General features: G+C 47.8%; 1 pseudogene; it reads right to left on the bottom strand.

The window, feature by feature from the left end:
* LOC123057121 (pentatricopeptide repeat-containing protein At1g59720, chloroplastic/mitochondrial-like) overlaps nucleotides 1-17680 on the bottom strand; it is a 36122-nt pseudogene extending 18442 nt beyond the window's left edge.
* Nucleotides 17681-17732: the final 52 nt, after the last annotated feature.

The following is a 17732-nucleotide window of genomic DNA, read 5'->3' as shown; positions in this document are numbered from 1 at the left end:
GCCGGCCTGGACCATAGCCCTGTTTTCTACTAGTGTAAAGAAGAGTTGTATATGATGCAACCAGAAGGTTTTGTCGATCCAAAAGGTGCTAACAAAGTATGCAAGCTCCAGCAATCCATTTATGGACTGGTGCTAGCCTCTCGAAGTTGGAATATATGCTTTCATAGTGCGATCAAAGTATATGGTTTTATACAGAGTTTTGGAGAAGCGTGTATTTACAAGAAAGTGAGTGGGAGCTCTGTAGCATTTCTGATATTATATGTGGATGACATATTGCTAATCGGAAATGATACTGAATTTCTGAATAGCATAAAAGGATACTTGAATAAGAATTTTTCGATGAAAGACCTCGGTGAAGCTGCTTATATATTGGGCATCAAGATCTATAGAGATAGATCAAGATGCTTAATTGGACTTTCACAAAGCACATACCTTGATAAAGTTTTGAAGAAGTTCAAAAAGGATCAAGCAAAGAAAGGGTTCTTGCCTATGTTACAAGGTGTGAAGTTGAGTCAGACTCAATGCCCGACCACTTCAGAACATAGAGAGAAAATGAAAGTCATTCCCTATGCTTCAGCCATAGGTTCTATAATGTATGCAATGCTGTGTACCAGACCTGATGTGTGCCTTGCTATTAGTTTGGCAGGGAGGTACCAAAGTAATCCAGGAGTGGATCACTGGACAGCGACCAAGAAACATCCTGAAATACCTGAAAAGGACTAAGGATATGTTTCTCGTTTATGGAGGTGATAAAGAGCTCGTCGTAAACGGTTACATCGATGCAAGCTTTGACACTGATCCGGATGACTCTAAGTCACAAACCGGATACATATTTTTATTAAATGGTGGAGCTGTGAGTTGGTGCAGTTCCAAGCAGAGCGTCGTGGCGGGATCTACATGTGAAGTGGAGTACATAGCTGCTTCGGAAGCAGCAAATGAAGGAGTCTGGATGAAGGAGTTCATATCCGATCTAGGTGTCATACCTAGTGCATCGGGTCCAATGAAAATCTTTTGTGACAATACTAGTGCAGTTGCCTTGGCAAAGGAATCCAGATTTCATAAGAGAACCAAGCACATCAAGAGACGCTTCAATTCCATCCGCGATCAAGTCAAGGAGGGAGACATAGAGATTTGCAAGATACATACGGATCTGAATGTTGCAGACCCGTTGACTAAGCCTCTCTCATGAGCAAAATATGATGTAGGATCGAAAGTATGTCTAGAGGGGGGGTGATTAGACTACTTGACCAAATAAAAATCTAGCCTTTTCCCAATTTTATGTTTTGGCAGATTTTAGCAAATTAGCACTAGTCAAGCAATCAACCTACACATGCAAGTCTAAGAGTATAGCAGCGGAATGTAAAACATTGCAGATGATGGTAAAGGGAGGAGTTTGGAGGGAGCAAACGCAATGTAGACACAGAGATTTTTGGCATGGTTCCAATAGGTAGTGCTATCGTACATCCACATTGGTGGAGACTTCAACCCACGAAGGGTAACAGTTGCGTGAGTCCACGGAGGGCTCCACCCATGAAGGGTCCATGAAGAAGACACCTTGTCTATCCCACCATGGCCATCGCCCACGAAGGACTTGCCTCACTAGGGTAGATCTTCATGAAGTAGGCGATCTCCTTGCCCATACAAACTCCTTGGTTCAACTTCACAATCTTGTCGGAGGCTCCCAAGTGACACCTAACCGATCTAGGAGACACCACTCTCCAAAAGGTAATAGACGGTGTGTTGATGATGAACTCCTTGCTCTTGTGCTTCAAATGACAGTCTCCCCAACACTCAACTCACTCTCACCGATTTGGATTTGGTGGAAAGAAGATTTGAGTGGAAAGCAACTTGGTGAAGGCTAGGGATCAAGATTCATATGGTTGGAATGGAATATCTTGGTCTCAACACATGAGTAGGTGGTTCTCTCTCAGAAAATGGACGTTGGAAGTGTAGGCATATTCTGATAGCTCTCTCTACGAATGAAGAGTGGGTGGAGGGGTTTATATAGCCTCCACACAAAATCTAACCATTACACACAAATCACCAAACTCGGTGGGACCGAATAATGAAACTCGGTCAGACCGATTTAGTTCAAAATGTGAACGTTAGGCTTTTCAGTGGGACCGACATGTCAACTCGGTGTGACCGATTTCATTAGGGTTTGGTCATCACGTAATCTCGGTGATACCGATTACACAAACTCGGTGGGACCGATTTTGGTAATAAGCTAACTAGAGAGTTGGTCAGGCAAACTCGGTGGGACTGAACCGCTCATTTTGGTGAGATCGAAACGTTATGAAAGGGAAACAAAGAGTTTGCATTGCGAACTCGGTGGGACCGATCACTCATCTCGGTTGAGCTCCACAAGGCGGCCGAACAGGCCATGAAGGGCTTCATAGTTCGGCTGTGGCCCGAAGAGGCCCTGCCTGGGAGCTACTTCGGGCTGGTGCGGCGGCTGGTAGAGGCCTGTCCAAGGCTCGAGGTCATCAAGCAGTCCGTCTGCATCGAAGGAGCCCGTAGGGCCCTTGCCCGTGCGAAGGTGCACTAGGGTAAGCCGGACGGTGAGAAGCTTGTGAGGGACAGGCCGCCGCTGGGGAAGGAGCATCGCAAGCCCGAGAACTACTATAAGGATGTTCTTTCGGGTGCCCGCCTTGTGGCGGATGAATGTACCAAGGATGTAATTTTTGAATGAACTTGCTCGTGTTTATCCTGTGCGCTAAATACTTGTTCATAGGCGCTAAGCAATGCTTGTTGAATTTAAAATATTATTTTCTGTGCGGTTGTATATCAAAAATTGAGAGATGGCCAGTCGTTGGCTTCTGCCCCCATGCCACTAGTGCTGGGGTGTTCGGGATAAACCTAAGCGCTCTTTTTTCCATAGTTGGGTCCTTCGAGGGAGGCGCTCAGCATAACGAACCAGGCAATCGGACTATAATGCTTGAACACTCTCACTTAGCCATAGAACTTTATAATTTTAAATTTCGGCAAAGCCCCTAGTTCGGAAGACCGAGTTCGGGGCGCTATCCACGCCTTGGCCGGACAAATCCGGCTCCTCGCTCGAAGCGGCATAAGTCTTTAAGGACTTGAAAAACCTCTCAAACAGCGACCAGTCTCTCGCCTCATCATGACAGTCAGTTTTAGCTTTCTCCACTGAGGTGCTTAACCCAGCTCAACCGGGGCACAATCGCAGTGGTTCTCCTAGTGCTACCTTAGCCGATATAGCGGAACGTAAGGCACCAAAACATAGCAGCCGGGCAAACCCAACTATTGACTCAAATCATGATTCGGAGCCGATGCATATAGTGCTATAAGTTCAGGGTGCCGCACTTGTGAAAGTGTACGGACTTCCCATGCCATATTGAAGGGTACTGAAGCCCCTAGCGTATTTGCCGTACCACCGTGTACGGATGCAACATGTCATTAATGAACATATATAAAAGAAAGTAATGCAGAAAATAGACAAAGGCTATGCATTGTTTATATAAAGGCTGCTGTCAGAGCAGAACGATACAAGTGGTATTGTTATCAAAAAGAAATTGGACTATTTAGTGTGTCCTGACCAGGGGCAGGCCGCGGAATTGTATTTAAAACAGGTATACCGCTCGTAACAGAGACCACCTGGGAGTTCCATAATGCGGCATGGCTTGTCTGCCTCGCTGGAGCTTGCATCGTTTGTGCGGCAGTCGAATTGCCAAATAGGTCGTCCGAAGAATGGAGACCTGAAAGTAAGAAAAAATTAAAAAGGAATTCGGTAGCCCCTAGTTCGTTTTAAGCCGTACGTTGGGCATGCCGTTATTATGCCCCTTCCCCTGTGCCCATGGTATTTCAAGGGCATAGTTATGTACGCGAGGTATTGGTTTCGTTATGTCGTGAGATCTGGGGTTGGGGCCGCATTGCTACGCTTGCTCAGAGTGTGTCAGGCGGTCCTACTGTGGGTTACACCGGGCGCGCTTGGCAGTGTCTGGCTTTTTGATGGCCGGACTGGAGAACTGCCTAACAAAGCTACTTTGTACCTCCGCTGCGAGAGCCGCCGTGTGCTCCTCCGTATGGAGGGAGCGTTCGGTGTTTCCGTTGACCGTGATTACTCCTCGAGGGCCTGGCATCTTGAGCTTGAGATATGCGTAGTGCGGCACCGCATTGAATTTTGCGAATGCAGTTCGTCCGAGCAGGGCGTGATAGCCGCTGCGAAACGGGACTATGCTCTTCGCTTCAGAAATTGTCCGGAGATCTGAAGACCACGTCAAGTGTTACTGAGCCTGTACAGTTGGCTTCTACACCTAGTATGACGCCTTTAAAGGTCGTTTTTGTGGGATCTATGCCCATTTTCCGCACTGTATCCTGATAAAGCAGGTTCAGGCTACTGCCGCCGTCCATGAGGACTCTTGTGAGATGAAATCCGTCGATGATTGGGTCGAGAACCAATGCGGCGAAGCCGCCATGACAGATGCTAGTGGGATGGTCCCTTCGATCAAAAGTGATCGGGCACGAGGACCATGGGTTGAACTTTGGGGCGACTGGCTCCATCGCGTATACGTCCCGTAGTGCACGCTTCCGCTCCCGCTTGGGAATGTGGGTTGCGTATATCATGTTCACCGTCCGCACTTGTGTGGGAAAACCCTTCTGTCCATTGTTGTTCGATGGCTTGGGCCCCTCCTCGTCGTCGCTGTGTAGCCCCTTGTCTCTGTTTTTGGCCCTTAACTTGCCTGCCTGCTTGAACACCCAACAATCCCTGTTAGTGTGATTGGCTGGCCTTTCAGGGGTGCCATGTATCTGGCACGAGCGGTCGAGTATTCGGTCCAAACTGGACGGGCCCTGAGTATTCTTTTTGAATGGCATTTTCCGCTGGCCGGATTTATAGCCTTTGAATCCGGCATTGACTGTAGAGTCTTCATTGCTGTCGCTGCTAACGCGGCGTTTTTGCTTATTCCGACGTGTCCTGCCACTTTTGTCCTTGGTATCCGAATTACCAGGGTTTTTTGATAAGTTGTTGCTGCGAGCTAGCCAGCTGTCTTCTCCCGCGCAAAAGCGGGTCATGAGTGTCGTGAGGGCTGCCATGGATTTCGGCTTTTCCTGTCCCAGGTGCCGGGCAAGCCACTCATCGCGGATGTTATGCTTGAAGGCTGGTAGGGCCTCTGCATCCGGACAGTCGACTATCTGGTTTTTCTTTGTTAGGAACCGTGTCCAGAATTGTCTGGCCGATTCTTCTGGCTGCTGAATTATGTGGCTTAAGTCGTCGGCATCCGGTGGTCACATGTAAGTGCCCTAGAAGTTGTCGAGGAATGCGGCTTCCAGGTCCTCCCAAGAACCGATTGAGTCTGCTGGCAAGCTGTTAAGCCAATGTCAGGCCGGTCCTTCAAGTTTGAGCGGGAGGTATTTGATGGCGTGTAGATCATCGCCGCGTGCCATGTGGATGTGGAGGAGATAATCCTCGATCCATACCGCCGGATCTGTTGTGCCATCGTATGATTCGATGTTTACGGGTTTGAAACCTTCTGGGATTTTATGATCCATTACTTCATTCGTGAAGCATAGCGGGTGTGTGGCGCCTCTGTACTGGGCTATATCACGACACAGCTCGGAAGAGCTATGTCTTTTGTGTTCGGCTCGGCCGGATTTTTTGTATCCGGAATGAAGATCATTGTCACATGCCGTAGGGAGCCTGCGCGATCCGTAGATCGATCTTGTTTGTCTTGCCTTATCCTCCAGTATGTCTCGTACGTCGGGCGCATTTTCCCGTGCCTTAGTTGAGCGGCGTCGGGGCATGGCTTGGGTGGAGGGCCGAGAGGCCTCTCTGTCGCGGCCGCGAGGTGGCCGGTCTGCCATGTCATGCGCTGGTGATGTAGGTGCTTCCTCCTCTAATTGGGGTAGCGGCCTGCGCCTCGGGTAACTCTTGGAGGGGCCTTCGAGTTCATACTCTTCGGCCGCAAGGACTTCAGTCCATCTGTCAGCTAGCAAATCTTGGGTAGCTCTAAGCTGTTGCTACTTTTTCTTGAGGCTGCTTGCCGTGGCTAAAAGCCTGCGTTTAAAACGCTCTTGTTCGGTGGGGTCTGATGGTATGACGAATTCGTCGTCATCGAGGCTCGTCTCGTCCTCGGAGGGAGGCGTATAGTTATCGTCCTCGACCTCTCGGTCTGCCGCTCTCTCATGAGGGCTGGCTTTTCCATCTTCCTGTGCCGAATCTTGATGAGGTGGGTGTTCTTCGGTGCTATCCGGGGTAGTATTATCTCCCGTGCCGGAATCACCATTTTTGCTTTGGCGGGATTTAGAGCGGCGCCGCTGACGCCGGCGCTTTGGCTGTTTCTTGGGGGCATTATCCCCCTCTGTTCCCTCGCCATCTCCATCTTTTGGAGTATCCACCATATATATGTCATATGACGAGGTGGCCTTCCAGCGCCCTACAGGTGCTGGTTCCAGTTCGTCTCCTACATCATCGTCCATGCCGTCGATGTCTTCGGAGCCGAAGTCAAGCATGTCGGTTAGATCGTCGAGTGGCTATGAAGTGGGTGGTGGGTGGGCTTTGAATTTCTTCATCGTCCGTATCCCATCCTCGCTGACCGTAGTTCGGCCAGGGCTCTCCTGATAAGGAGAGAGACTTAAGAGAGTTCAGGATGTTGCCAAAGGGCGAATGCTGAAAGATGTTTGCGGCGGTGAACTCCATTATCGGCGCCCAATCGGATTCGATTGGCAGGGGCGCGGGGGGTTCGGAGTCCGGGGAGGAGTCCGGATCCTCGGAGTCACGGGTCGAGCAGAGTGCGAGGCTGGAGTTCGGCTCGATCGCCTCTGAGATCGCAGCCCCTGAGGTAGCGTCCAACCGTTGATCCTCGATCGGCGCGGTAGGCTCCGAATCAATGGTTGGAACCGGTGCGCGTGCGGCTTCCAAAGCGTTGTTCGGCGGTAGAGCTACATCATGCCCATCGAGACAGTGCAGCGCGCTTGGCTGTGGCTCGAATCCGTCGAAGATCAAGTCCTCGCGGATGTCGGCCGTGTAGTTTAGGCTTCCAAACCTGACCTGATGGCCAGGGGCGTAGCTTTCGGTCTGCTCAAGGTGGTCGAGCGAATTGGCCCGCAGAGCGAAGCCACCGAAGACGAAGATCTGTCCGGGGAGAAAAGTCTCACCCTAGACCGCATCGTTGTTGATGATCGAAGGAGCCATCGGGCCTGAAGGCGATGACACAGAGGAACTCTCAATGAAAGCACCAATGTCGGTGTCAAAACCGGCGGATCTTGGGTAGGGGGTCCCGAACTGTGCGTCAAGGCCAGATGGTAACAGGAGACAAGGGACATGATGTTTTTACCCAGGTCCGGGCCCTCTCGATGGAGGTAATACCTACTCCTGCTTGATTAATATTGATGATATGGGTAGTACAAGAGTTGATCTACCACGAGATCAAGGAGGCTAAACCCTAGAAGCTAGCCTATGGTATGATTGTTGTGTACGGAGTTGATTCTGTCCTACGGACTACAACCCTCCGATTTATATAGATACCGGATAGGGTTAGGGTTACATAGAGTTGGTTACAATGGTAGGAGATCTTGAATATCCGCACCGCCAAGCTTGCCTTCCACGCCAACGAAAGTCCCTTCCGGACACGGGACGGAGTCTTCAATCTTGTATCTTCATAGTCCAGGAGTCCGGTTGAAGGTATAGTTCGACTATCTGAACACCCCCTAATCCAGGACTCCCTCGGGAGGAGTTTGGAGGGAGCAAACGCAATGTAGACACGAAGATTTTTGGCATGGTTCCGATAGGTGGTCCTATCGTACATCCACGTTGGTGGAGACATCTACCCACGAAGGGTAACGGTTGCGAGAGACCACGAAGGGCTCCACCCACGAAGGGTCCACGATGAAGCAACCTCGTCTATCCCGCCATAGCCATCGCCCATGAAGGACTTGCCTCACTAGGGTAGATCTTCACGAAGTAGGTGATCTCCTTGCCCATACAAACTCCTTGGTTCAACTCCACAATCTTATCGGAGGCTCCCAAGTGACACCTAACCAATCTAGGAGACACCGCTCTCCAAAAGGTAATAGACGGTGTGTTGATGATGAACTCCTTGCTCTTGTGCTTCAAATGATAGTCTCCCCAACACTCAACTCTCTCTCACTGATTTGGATTTGGTGGAAATAAGATTTGAGTGGAAAGCAACTTGGATACGGCTAGAGATCAAGATTCATATGGTTGGAATGGAATATCTTGGTCTCGACACATGAGTAGGTGGTTCTCTCTCAGAAAATGAATGTTGGAAGTGTAGGCATGTTCTGATAGCTCTCTCTACGAATAAAGAGTGGGTGGAGGGGTATATATATAGCCTCCACACAAAATCTAACCGTTACACACAAATCACCAAACTCGCTGGGACCAAATAATGAAACTTGGTCAAACCGATTTAGTTCAAAATGTGAACGTTAGGCTTTTCGGTGGGACCGACATGTCAACTCGGTGTGACCGATTTCATTAGGGTTAGAGCATAACGTAATCTTGGTGAGACCGATTACACAAACTCGGTGGGACCGATTTTGGAAATAAGCTAACCAGAGAGTTGGCCAGGCAAACTCGGTGGGACCGAATCGCTAATTTCGGTGAGACCGAAACGTTACGAAAGGGAAACATAAAGTTTGCATTGCGAACTCGGTGGGACCGATCGCTCATCTCGGTTGTACCGAAATGTTATGAAGGGAAATAGAGAGTTTGCAATCCCATCTCGGTGAGACCGAGATCCCTATCAGTAAGACCGAAGTGACTAGGGTTTCTGTCAGTGGCTACGTCAAATGAACTCGGTGGCACCGGATAGAAAATTTTGGTGGGGCCGAGTTTTTTCTTCTTTGTCTCTCTTGCCTTCAACCAAAGGCAAGTATCTCTCGAAGCCTATGATCTATACATTTCTCCCCCTTTGGCTACAAGTTACCAAAAAGTTTGAAAATGCATAGTGCTATGCGTCTCTCAGGCTTGGTCTTCGGGAGGTGGTGTAGAGAGAACTCCAAGGACGAAGGCATCTGTTGATGTAGTTGGAGGTGGTGGAGTGGGTGCTAGAGGTGGCACTGAAGTTGTAGCTGTTGGTGTTGATGATGTAGCTCTAGAATCTGGTACTGGCACTGCAGCAGACCTCTGACTCCTTAGCACACGCTGGAAAGCATCCGTAGTTGCCCTTCCTCTCCTCTCCTCAGCTTCCTCCTGGAGCTGCTCAACTGCAGTCTGTATCTCAGTCACCTTGAGGTCAAGATCATAGAATTTTGTCTCAACAATCCTTTCCAAGCTCTCTTGATTCAGAGTCAGGGTGGCCAAGCCTTTCTCAATCCTCAATGTTTCTTGTATCAGATAACCCAATTGATCTTGTTTGCTTTTTAGGAACACCTGAGATGCTTATTCAACAGTTGGCATCCTTGCATCTTTCTCTGCCTTGGCCTTAGCTCTCTTCTCTTGTGCTTGTGCTTATGAAGGTTCATTCTCATTCATCACAGCTGTGTTATATTCAAGTTCTGGGTGCAAAGCTAAGTGCTCCTTGTCCAATAGGTAGGTTCCTGTGCCCGTATTTGAGTTGATGAGCTCCTGAATGTGTGGAGCATACACACAAGATCTTTTCTGATCTGCTGCTGTCCTCTTGATTGTCTCTACAATAAGACTCATGACCTTGAATTTTTTAGGTGCATCAAAGATTTGCAGCAAGTTGATGGAATGTCCTCTAATCATCTTGTGATCTCCAGACTTTGGTAGCAAAGTATGCCTTAAGATGGTGTTGATAGTGGGTAGACCAGACAACAAATAGTGTACAGATCCAAGCCTGTGTGTCTCCAAAGCATTATCAGGGATCTCTTTGTACATGTTTGCCATAGAGTTGTGGTCTTTCTTCTTCTTAGCTTACACATCCAAATCATCATCATGTTCCTTTGGGGCATTGATCAACTTGGCCCATTCTTCAATAGTTTATTGGTACCTCGCACCTTCAGACATCCATACTAACCTTCATCTGGATAGAAATGAGAAGTGGGGTAAAATTGCATAACTAGCTCATCATTCCATTTGGTCAACTTTCGACCCACAAACCCATCAACTCCACAAGCTCTGAAGTTGTCATGTACACCTGGGAAGTAGTCTTCATTCTCATCAATGTATTGCCAATCGACCCATTTCACATCTTAGACAATTGGCTTCTTGTCAAGCAGAATAGTCTCATAGAAATCCTGTTGTTCCTTGGTGTGGAACCTATAGTCAACAACAGTCCTCCTCCTCACAGCATAAGGATCAGACAGTCTCCACAATCTCAGTCCTGCATCATTTCTGATGTTCATGTCCTCATCTACTGGATGAGCATCATTGTCGTCTGGAATCCTGCGTTTCACTTTTCTTAGCACTAGGGCTTCATCATCCTCTTCTTCAGCTTCAGGTACTGGGGCCTTGTTCTTCTCTTCAGCTGGAATGTTTTTGGTGCTTCTCTTGGGCTTGGACATGGTGGTTTGAGCAGCAGTTTTGGGCTTTGAAGCAGTAGCCCCTGATTTGATAGCATCTCCCATAAGCTTTTGTGACTTGGGTGCTGGAGCAGCATCCTCTTCCTCCCCATCTTCTTCTGGCTCTCTCATGGTGGAGGATCTACCAAAAACTCTGGCAGTGGTCTTCTTGACCCTCTCCTTCCTCTTCTTGCTATCTCCAGCCTCTTTGGGTTCAAGAATGAACTCCATGGTTTCTTGAGTGGAGGCTCTAGCCTTAGACATATAAACTTAACCGGAAACTTAGTACATGTGTGAATACATAGACAAACAGAGTGTCACTAGTATGCCTCTACTTGACTAGCTCGTTGATCAAAGATGGTTAAGTTTCCTAGCCATAGACAAGGAGTTGTCATTTGATAAACGGGGTCACATCATTAGAGAATGATGTGATTGACTTGACCCATCCGTTAGCTTAGCATGATGATCGTTTAGTTTACTGCCATTGCTTTCTCCATAACTTATACATGTTCTATGACTATGAGATCATGCAACTCCCAAATACCGGAGGAATACTTGGTGTGCTATCAAACATCACAATGTTACTGGGTAACTATAAAGATGCTCTACAGGTGTCTTCGATGGTGTTTGTTGAGTTGGCATAGATCAAGATTAGGATTTGTCACTCCGAGTATCGGAGAGGTATCTCTGTGCCCTCTCGGTAATGTACATCACTATAAGCCTTGCAAGCAATGTAACTAATGAGTTAGTTACAGGATGTAGCATTAAGGAACGAGTAAAGAGAGTTGCCGATAATGAGATTGAACAAGGTATGATGATACCGATGATCGAATCTCGGGCAAGTAACGTACCGGTGACAAAGGGAACAACGTATGTTGTTATGCGGTTTGACCGATAAAGATCTTCATAGAATATGTAGGAACCAATATGAGCATCTAGGTTCCGCTATTGGTTATTGACCGGAGATGAGTCTCGGTCATGTCTACATAGTTCTCAAAACCATAGGGTCCGCATGCTTAACGTTCGGTGATGATCGGTATTATGAGTTTATGTGTTTTGATGTACCGAAGGTAGTTCGGAGTCCCGGATATGATCACGGATATGACGAGGAGTCTCGAAATGGTCGAGACATAAATATGAATATATTGGATGACTATGTTTGTACATCGGAATGGTTCCGGGTGTGTTTGGGCATTTACCAGAGTACCGGGAGGTTACCAGAACCCCCCGGGGAGTGTATGGGCCTTATTGGGTCTTAGCGCCCCCCCCCCCCAAGCCCAATCCGGATTGGGAAGGGGGGTCGGCCCCCCTTTCCTTCCTCCCTCTCTCCTCCTTCCTTCCTCTCCTACTCCTACTTGGAAGGGGGGAATCCTACTCCCTGTGGGAGTAGGACTCCCCTAGGGCGCGCCATAGAGGGCCGTCCCTCCCCCTCCTCCACTCCTTTTATATACGGGGGAGGGGGCACCCCATAGACACACAAGTTGATCATTGTCTTAGCCGTGTGCGGTGCCCCCTCCACCATAATCCACCTCGGTCATATCGTAGCGGTGCTTAGGCGAAGCCCTGTTCCGGTAGCTTCATCAGCACCGTCATCACACCGTCGTGCTGACGAAACTCACCCTCGACACTCAGCTGGATCTAGAGTTCATGGGACGTCACCGAGCTGAACATGTACAGATCCCGAAGGTGCTGTACCTTCGGTGCTAGGATCGACCGGATCGTGAAGACATACGACTATATCAACCGCGTTGTCATAACGCTTCCGCTTACGGTCTACAAGGGTACGTAGACAACACTCTACCCTCTCGTTGCTATGCATCACCTAGATAGATCTTGCGTGTGTGTAGGAAAATTTTGAAATTACTGCGTTCCCCAACACATCATCTTTTTGAGAATTATTATTTTTCTGGTGGTCCTCATTTGTGTCTGGATTTTCATTACTAGTCTCCGAATCACCATTCGACTAAGAAAGTGAACCGTGAGATTCAGGATCATCAGATGCCACATTTCTTCGTATTGGAAAAACAATCTCTTGGATAATCAGGGATGATGTACAAACCAGTTTCTCCTCAAGATCGATCTCCCTTAAATTTGTGACCTTATTATCCTCAAAAAAAATACCGCTTGCCTAGCCTCCACAAACTTGGTGGTGTGACTTGGACAATAAAAACGATATCCCTTTCCCCTATGAGGGTATCCAATGAAGAAACAACTAACTGTTTTTGGATCGAATTTCTTAAGTTGTGGATTGAAAACTTTAGCTTCAGCAGGGCAACCCCACACTCGTAAGTAATTCAAGCTCGGTTTCTTTCTCGCCCACATCTCGTAAGGTGTGTTCGGTGCTGACTTAGTTGGAGCAAGATTTTGTATGTGTGCAGCTGTCTTTAATGCCTCTATCCAAAGGCTTACTGGTAAAATTGAGTGACTAAGCATGCTTCGCACCATATCCATAAGGGCGCGGTTGCGGCGCTCGGCCACATCATTTTGTTGTGGTTCACGAGGCATTGAGTACTGAACAATGATTCCATTTTCAGATAAGAACTTGGCAAAAGGTCCAGGAATCTTCCCATAAGGAGCATGCCTACCATAATACTCTCCCCGCGATCAGACCATACAACTTTGATTTTTGCGTTCAGTTGATTTTCAACCTCAGCTTTATAGACTTTGAATTTCTCCAAAGCCTCCGATCGGTCACATATGGGATAAATATACCCATAGCGGGAAAAGTCATCTGTGAATGTAATGAATGAATCAAAACCATCTACAGACTTAACATTCAGGGGTCCACATATGTCAGTGTGAATTAATTCTAAAACCCCTGAGGCTCTTACTGCTCCTTTCTTAATTGTTTTTGCGAATTTTCCTTTAATGCAGTCGACACATTTGTTTGCATCTGAGAAGTCTAATGGGAGGAGTATTTCATTTTTAACTAAGCGTTCCATTCTCCCCCTGGAAATGTGGCCCAAACGATAATGCCAGAATTTCGAGAATTACTAACTCCGTCCCATTTCCTCTCAACATTAATTTCATCACTCACATGCATAACTGAATCATTATTAAGAGATAACATGTATAGTTGGCCTCGTCTAACACCGATGCCTACATTCTTATTACATTTGTTCAAAGCAAATTGTTTCTTGCCAAAATGGCACTCATACATATCATCATCTAAATGAGAACCTGAAATCAAATTCCTACTTAAGTTAGGCACATAAATAATATTATTTAATATAAAAGGGTGGCCGGTGTGTAGCTCCAATGCGAGAGATCTCACAGCTTCAACACGGCCGCAACTCTGTTCGCAACCTTAAACTTTCTTGTCCCTCCTCTTATAGTTTGGATCGTATCGAATCCCTGCATACAGTTAGCAACGTGAGCGGTTGCACCTGAATCAATCCACCATGACTTTATAGAAAAATCGACATAAAGAGATTCATCTACAAAATTAATTTCACCAATACCTCGTTTGTTCATCCATTTTAGAAAGCCTGGGCAGTCCTTTTGATAGTGTCCCTCCTCTTTGTAGAAGTTACAAGCATTTTCTCCAGCTGAAGAAGAGTTGCTGGCTTCTTTACCCATGAATGGCTTAGGGCCTTCTTTCTTGAATTGCTTTTTCTGATGCTTAGGGAAACCTTGCCCTTCACGCTTTCTCTTGTGAGAGTCAACATGAAAAACATGGTCTTTCTTCGATCTCATGATCCTCTCTTCCTCCTGGACGATCCTTGCAGTCATCTCACCGAGTGGCCATTTTTCCTTGAGAGAGTTATAGTTAACCTTAAATTGTTCAAATTCTTCTGGAAGAGACTCAACAATCATTATTACAAGAAAATATTCACTTAAGGAACACTCCAAAGCTTTAAGCTTGGTGTAAGCATTCACCAGCCTTAGTATGTGCTGCCTAACATTTCCATCAATGGTGTATTTCTTAAAAAGCTTAGTAAAAAGTTCATGAGCATACACTTTGTCAGAGCATTTAAATTTCTCCTCCATTACATTGAGGAATTCTTTAGCAGTGTCTTTCTTAGGTAGTGCTTCAGAAATGTCTGGCAATATTGTCGCTTTCATGATGAGAAGGGCAATATGGTTGGACTTGTTCCACTTTTCCATCTTAACATCATAGTCCTACTTGAGTTCTGCATACCCTGTAGCACCTGCCACATGTATCACAGGTTTTCTTCCCTCAAGGCACAATCAAACTCATTACTACCCAAACATAATTCGACTTGGGACTTCCAACGAGGGAAGTCACTCCTCATAAGTGGTTCGATCGTGTCGGACCGGAATGGAGCGGAAGCTGAAATTATCATAAAAATTCATAAGTAAACTTATATGATTATAAATTTATGTTGGTAAATAAAAAAACATGGCAAGTATTTAATGTCAACTCCATGTCAAAACACTGTTGGGCAGGAAAAACATGGAATTAAAATATCCTAAGGGATGACTCATAATAATAAAACAACCTCGGTCCGAATTAAAATTAGAGTCATTTCATTCTCAATTTAAACATCAACATAAAAAACATTATCATTATTTGGTGTCTAAAAAGTTCATCATGCAAACACATAATAAATCCTCAATAAAATATCTCGTTGCTTCAATTTTACCCAGAATAATAACGTGTTCATTATATTTTTAGGCATTTTCTGTTTTAAATAGTGCAAAAACATAATAACTATTAACTTAAACGCACTAGAAAAATATAGAAAATAGCCAAAATTATTTCGGCCCAAAAATGCCCACGGTTATCCCCCAAAACGGCCAAAACCAGCAGCTTAAAGTGTAAAGAAAAAGACTTTGTGCCGGAATAAGGCAACTTGGGCTTCAGCCCGGCCGAGGAAACGACCCATAAAGCGCCCGAAGGCCTCCAAGGAGTCGCGCCTCACTCTCAGTTGTTGGATCGAGCCGACGTCTCGGATCGCCCCACAACTGAGCAAAACCAGCGGCCGAGTGAAATCCTACCCATTTCTTCCCCTCCTCCCCGGTGTTCACTCTCTAGCAGAGCGACGACGAGCTCGACGGCTCGAAGGCGCGCCGGCTACGCTCGTCGGAGGAGCGTGCAGCAGGATGAATCCTACGCGCTCCCTCATCGAATGTGGCCCCGGTGTCCATGCACATGGCGCATCAAGGAGGCGGGAGGGGCGCTGGCCATCACGGCATGAAGGGGTCGACAGCGATGTGTAGGGCGATGGCCCATACACGCACGCATCCGTAAGAGCGACAGCAAGGCGTAGGAGCATTCTGCTCGTCGGCCAGGGCACGACGGCGTCGCGGCATCTCCGCTCTCGCACAGCGGTGGGCGTTGTGCGGGCCCCGAAGGGAAAAGGCGGCTATGCAGTGCATTAGGTGAGGATTCTCCTCATTCTTCTCCAATTCGTGTACATCAGTGCTTGATTTGGGGGGAAAACAGTCCTAATTTCAGAATTAGGGTTCTTTCTAATTGGGGATAAATTCAAGGGTTCTTCAACATGAGGGGTTGCTACTGTTGACGTGTGTGTATTAGATCTTAACTTGGATTAATTAAAATTGATGAAACTAGGTGGCGGTACTGATCTATAGCATATTGGAATGAAAACATCATCAACAGTGGGCAATTGATATCAACATAAAAAATAGTAGCAATCAAACTTGATCTACTGAGGGCCTAAACTTAAGATTGATTTACTGATCATAATGTAGGGATCTAAAAGCAATCAAAATTGGTGACTGATACCATTGTTGGATTAATTATGCATCTATGGGATGCCATCGGCAGGATCAATATTGCATCTAGATCACCCAATAACAATGAATAGAGAAGGGATCAGAGGTTCTTTACATGTCACAGCAGTGGACATGATCGCCTGCTTGATGCAGGCGTGACGCAGCGGTGATGTAGTCGAGGTAGAAGTCCTCCTCAATGTCCTGATGCCCTCAGGACGCCACCGGCACTATCTGGGGACGACAGCGGTGGCTCGTGTAGGTCTTCCCGTCGTTACAGTGCTCCCCCTGATCGGATGGGGTGAGAGAATATCGGGAGGGGAGTGAAATCGTACGAGAATTGTGATCGCGCACGCTGCCAACCCTCTCCCGTACCCCCTTTTATCTAGCGCTAGGGACAGGGGACCTAAACAATCAGTTGGTTTGGGTGCCCCCGATCAAGGTGTCTCAGTTGGGATAAAAAGCCCATGTACATTGATGCGTGGGGCCTTTTTCATTAACGTTATCTTTTCTTTTTCTGTTAGACTAATAGATCTAACTTGCCTGTTTAAGCCGTCAGATCAAACCAAAACCGGAATGTCGAGTGACAGCTTGGCCATGGCCTCGCTAAGCTCCAACCCATCATTCTACTTGCAGCATGCATCTAGTAGGCTCCTCCAGATGATAGCATCAGGCCGGCAGTTCATCCCAGACACGACATCCAGAGCCTCTTCGATGAAGCCAGCTCTTGCCAATATGTCCACCATGCACCCATAGTGCTCGATCCTCGGCCGGATCCTGCACTTGCTGACCATCATCTCGAAGTATCTTCTGCCTTCCTCCACCATCCCGACATGCTTGCACGCACTAAGAACTACAAGGAAGGTGATTGCGTTGGGCACAACATTCTCCACCCGCGTCATCCGATCAAATAGCTCCAAGGACTCGCGCATGCATCCTTGGTTGGCGAGCGTGAGAATCGCCACATTCCACAACGTGATGTCCCACTCGGGCATCTGGTAGGACACCTGCCGTGCGAGTTCGAGGGCTCCGCACTTACCGTAGAGGTCGACGAGCGAGTTGATGAGAATGTCGTCGTGGCCCCCGAGCTGGCGCAGCAGCGCATGCGCATAGACATCGACCGAGAGCACGCACGTGCCGAGGACGCTCTGCACGGTGTAGGCATCGGGCGCGAGGCCCATGCCCCGCTGCATCTCCTGGAAGAGGTCGAGCGTGCCGAGGTGGTTGCCGTTACCGGCAAGCGCGTCGACGACGGTGTTCTAGGAGACGAGGGACTTGCGGGGATGTGACAGAAGAGCACGAGCGTGGCGTCGGGGAGGCCGCGGGAGGCATAGAGGTGGAGGAGGGGGTTGGCGACGATGGTGTGGGCCGGGGCGAGCGCGTGGAGCGGTGTCCATCGAGGAGCACGGAGAGGAAGGAGGCGGCGGAGAGTGCTGCCGGGAGGAAGAAGTGTGGACGCCAGGAGGGAGAAGTGCGGGGGCGGCGGGGATGGCGAGGCATGGAGGGACCGGAAGAGGAGCGTGCGGCCAAGTTTTTTTGTATGACTTAAACATGGAGTGTGGGTTAAGTTTAGAAAACAGTAGGGA

The sequence above is a fragment of the Triticum aestivum genome, chromosome 3A (assembly GCF_018294505.1).
Source record: "Triticum aestivum cultivar Chinese Spring chromosome 3A, IWGSC CS RefSeq v2.1, whole genome shotgun sequence".
NCBI lineage: Eukaryota > Viridiplantae > Streptophyta > Magnoliopsida > Poales > Poaceae > Triticum > Triticum aestivum.
The sequence above is the reverse complement of the archived record's forward strand: the minus strand, read 5'-3'. Positions and strand labels throughout refer to the sequence as shown.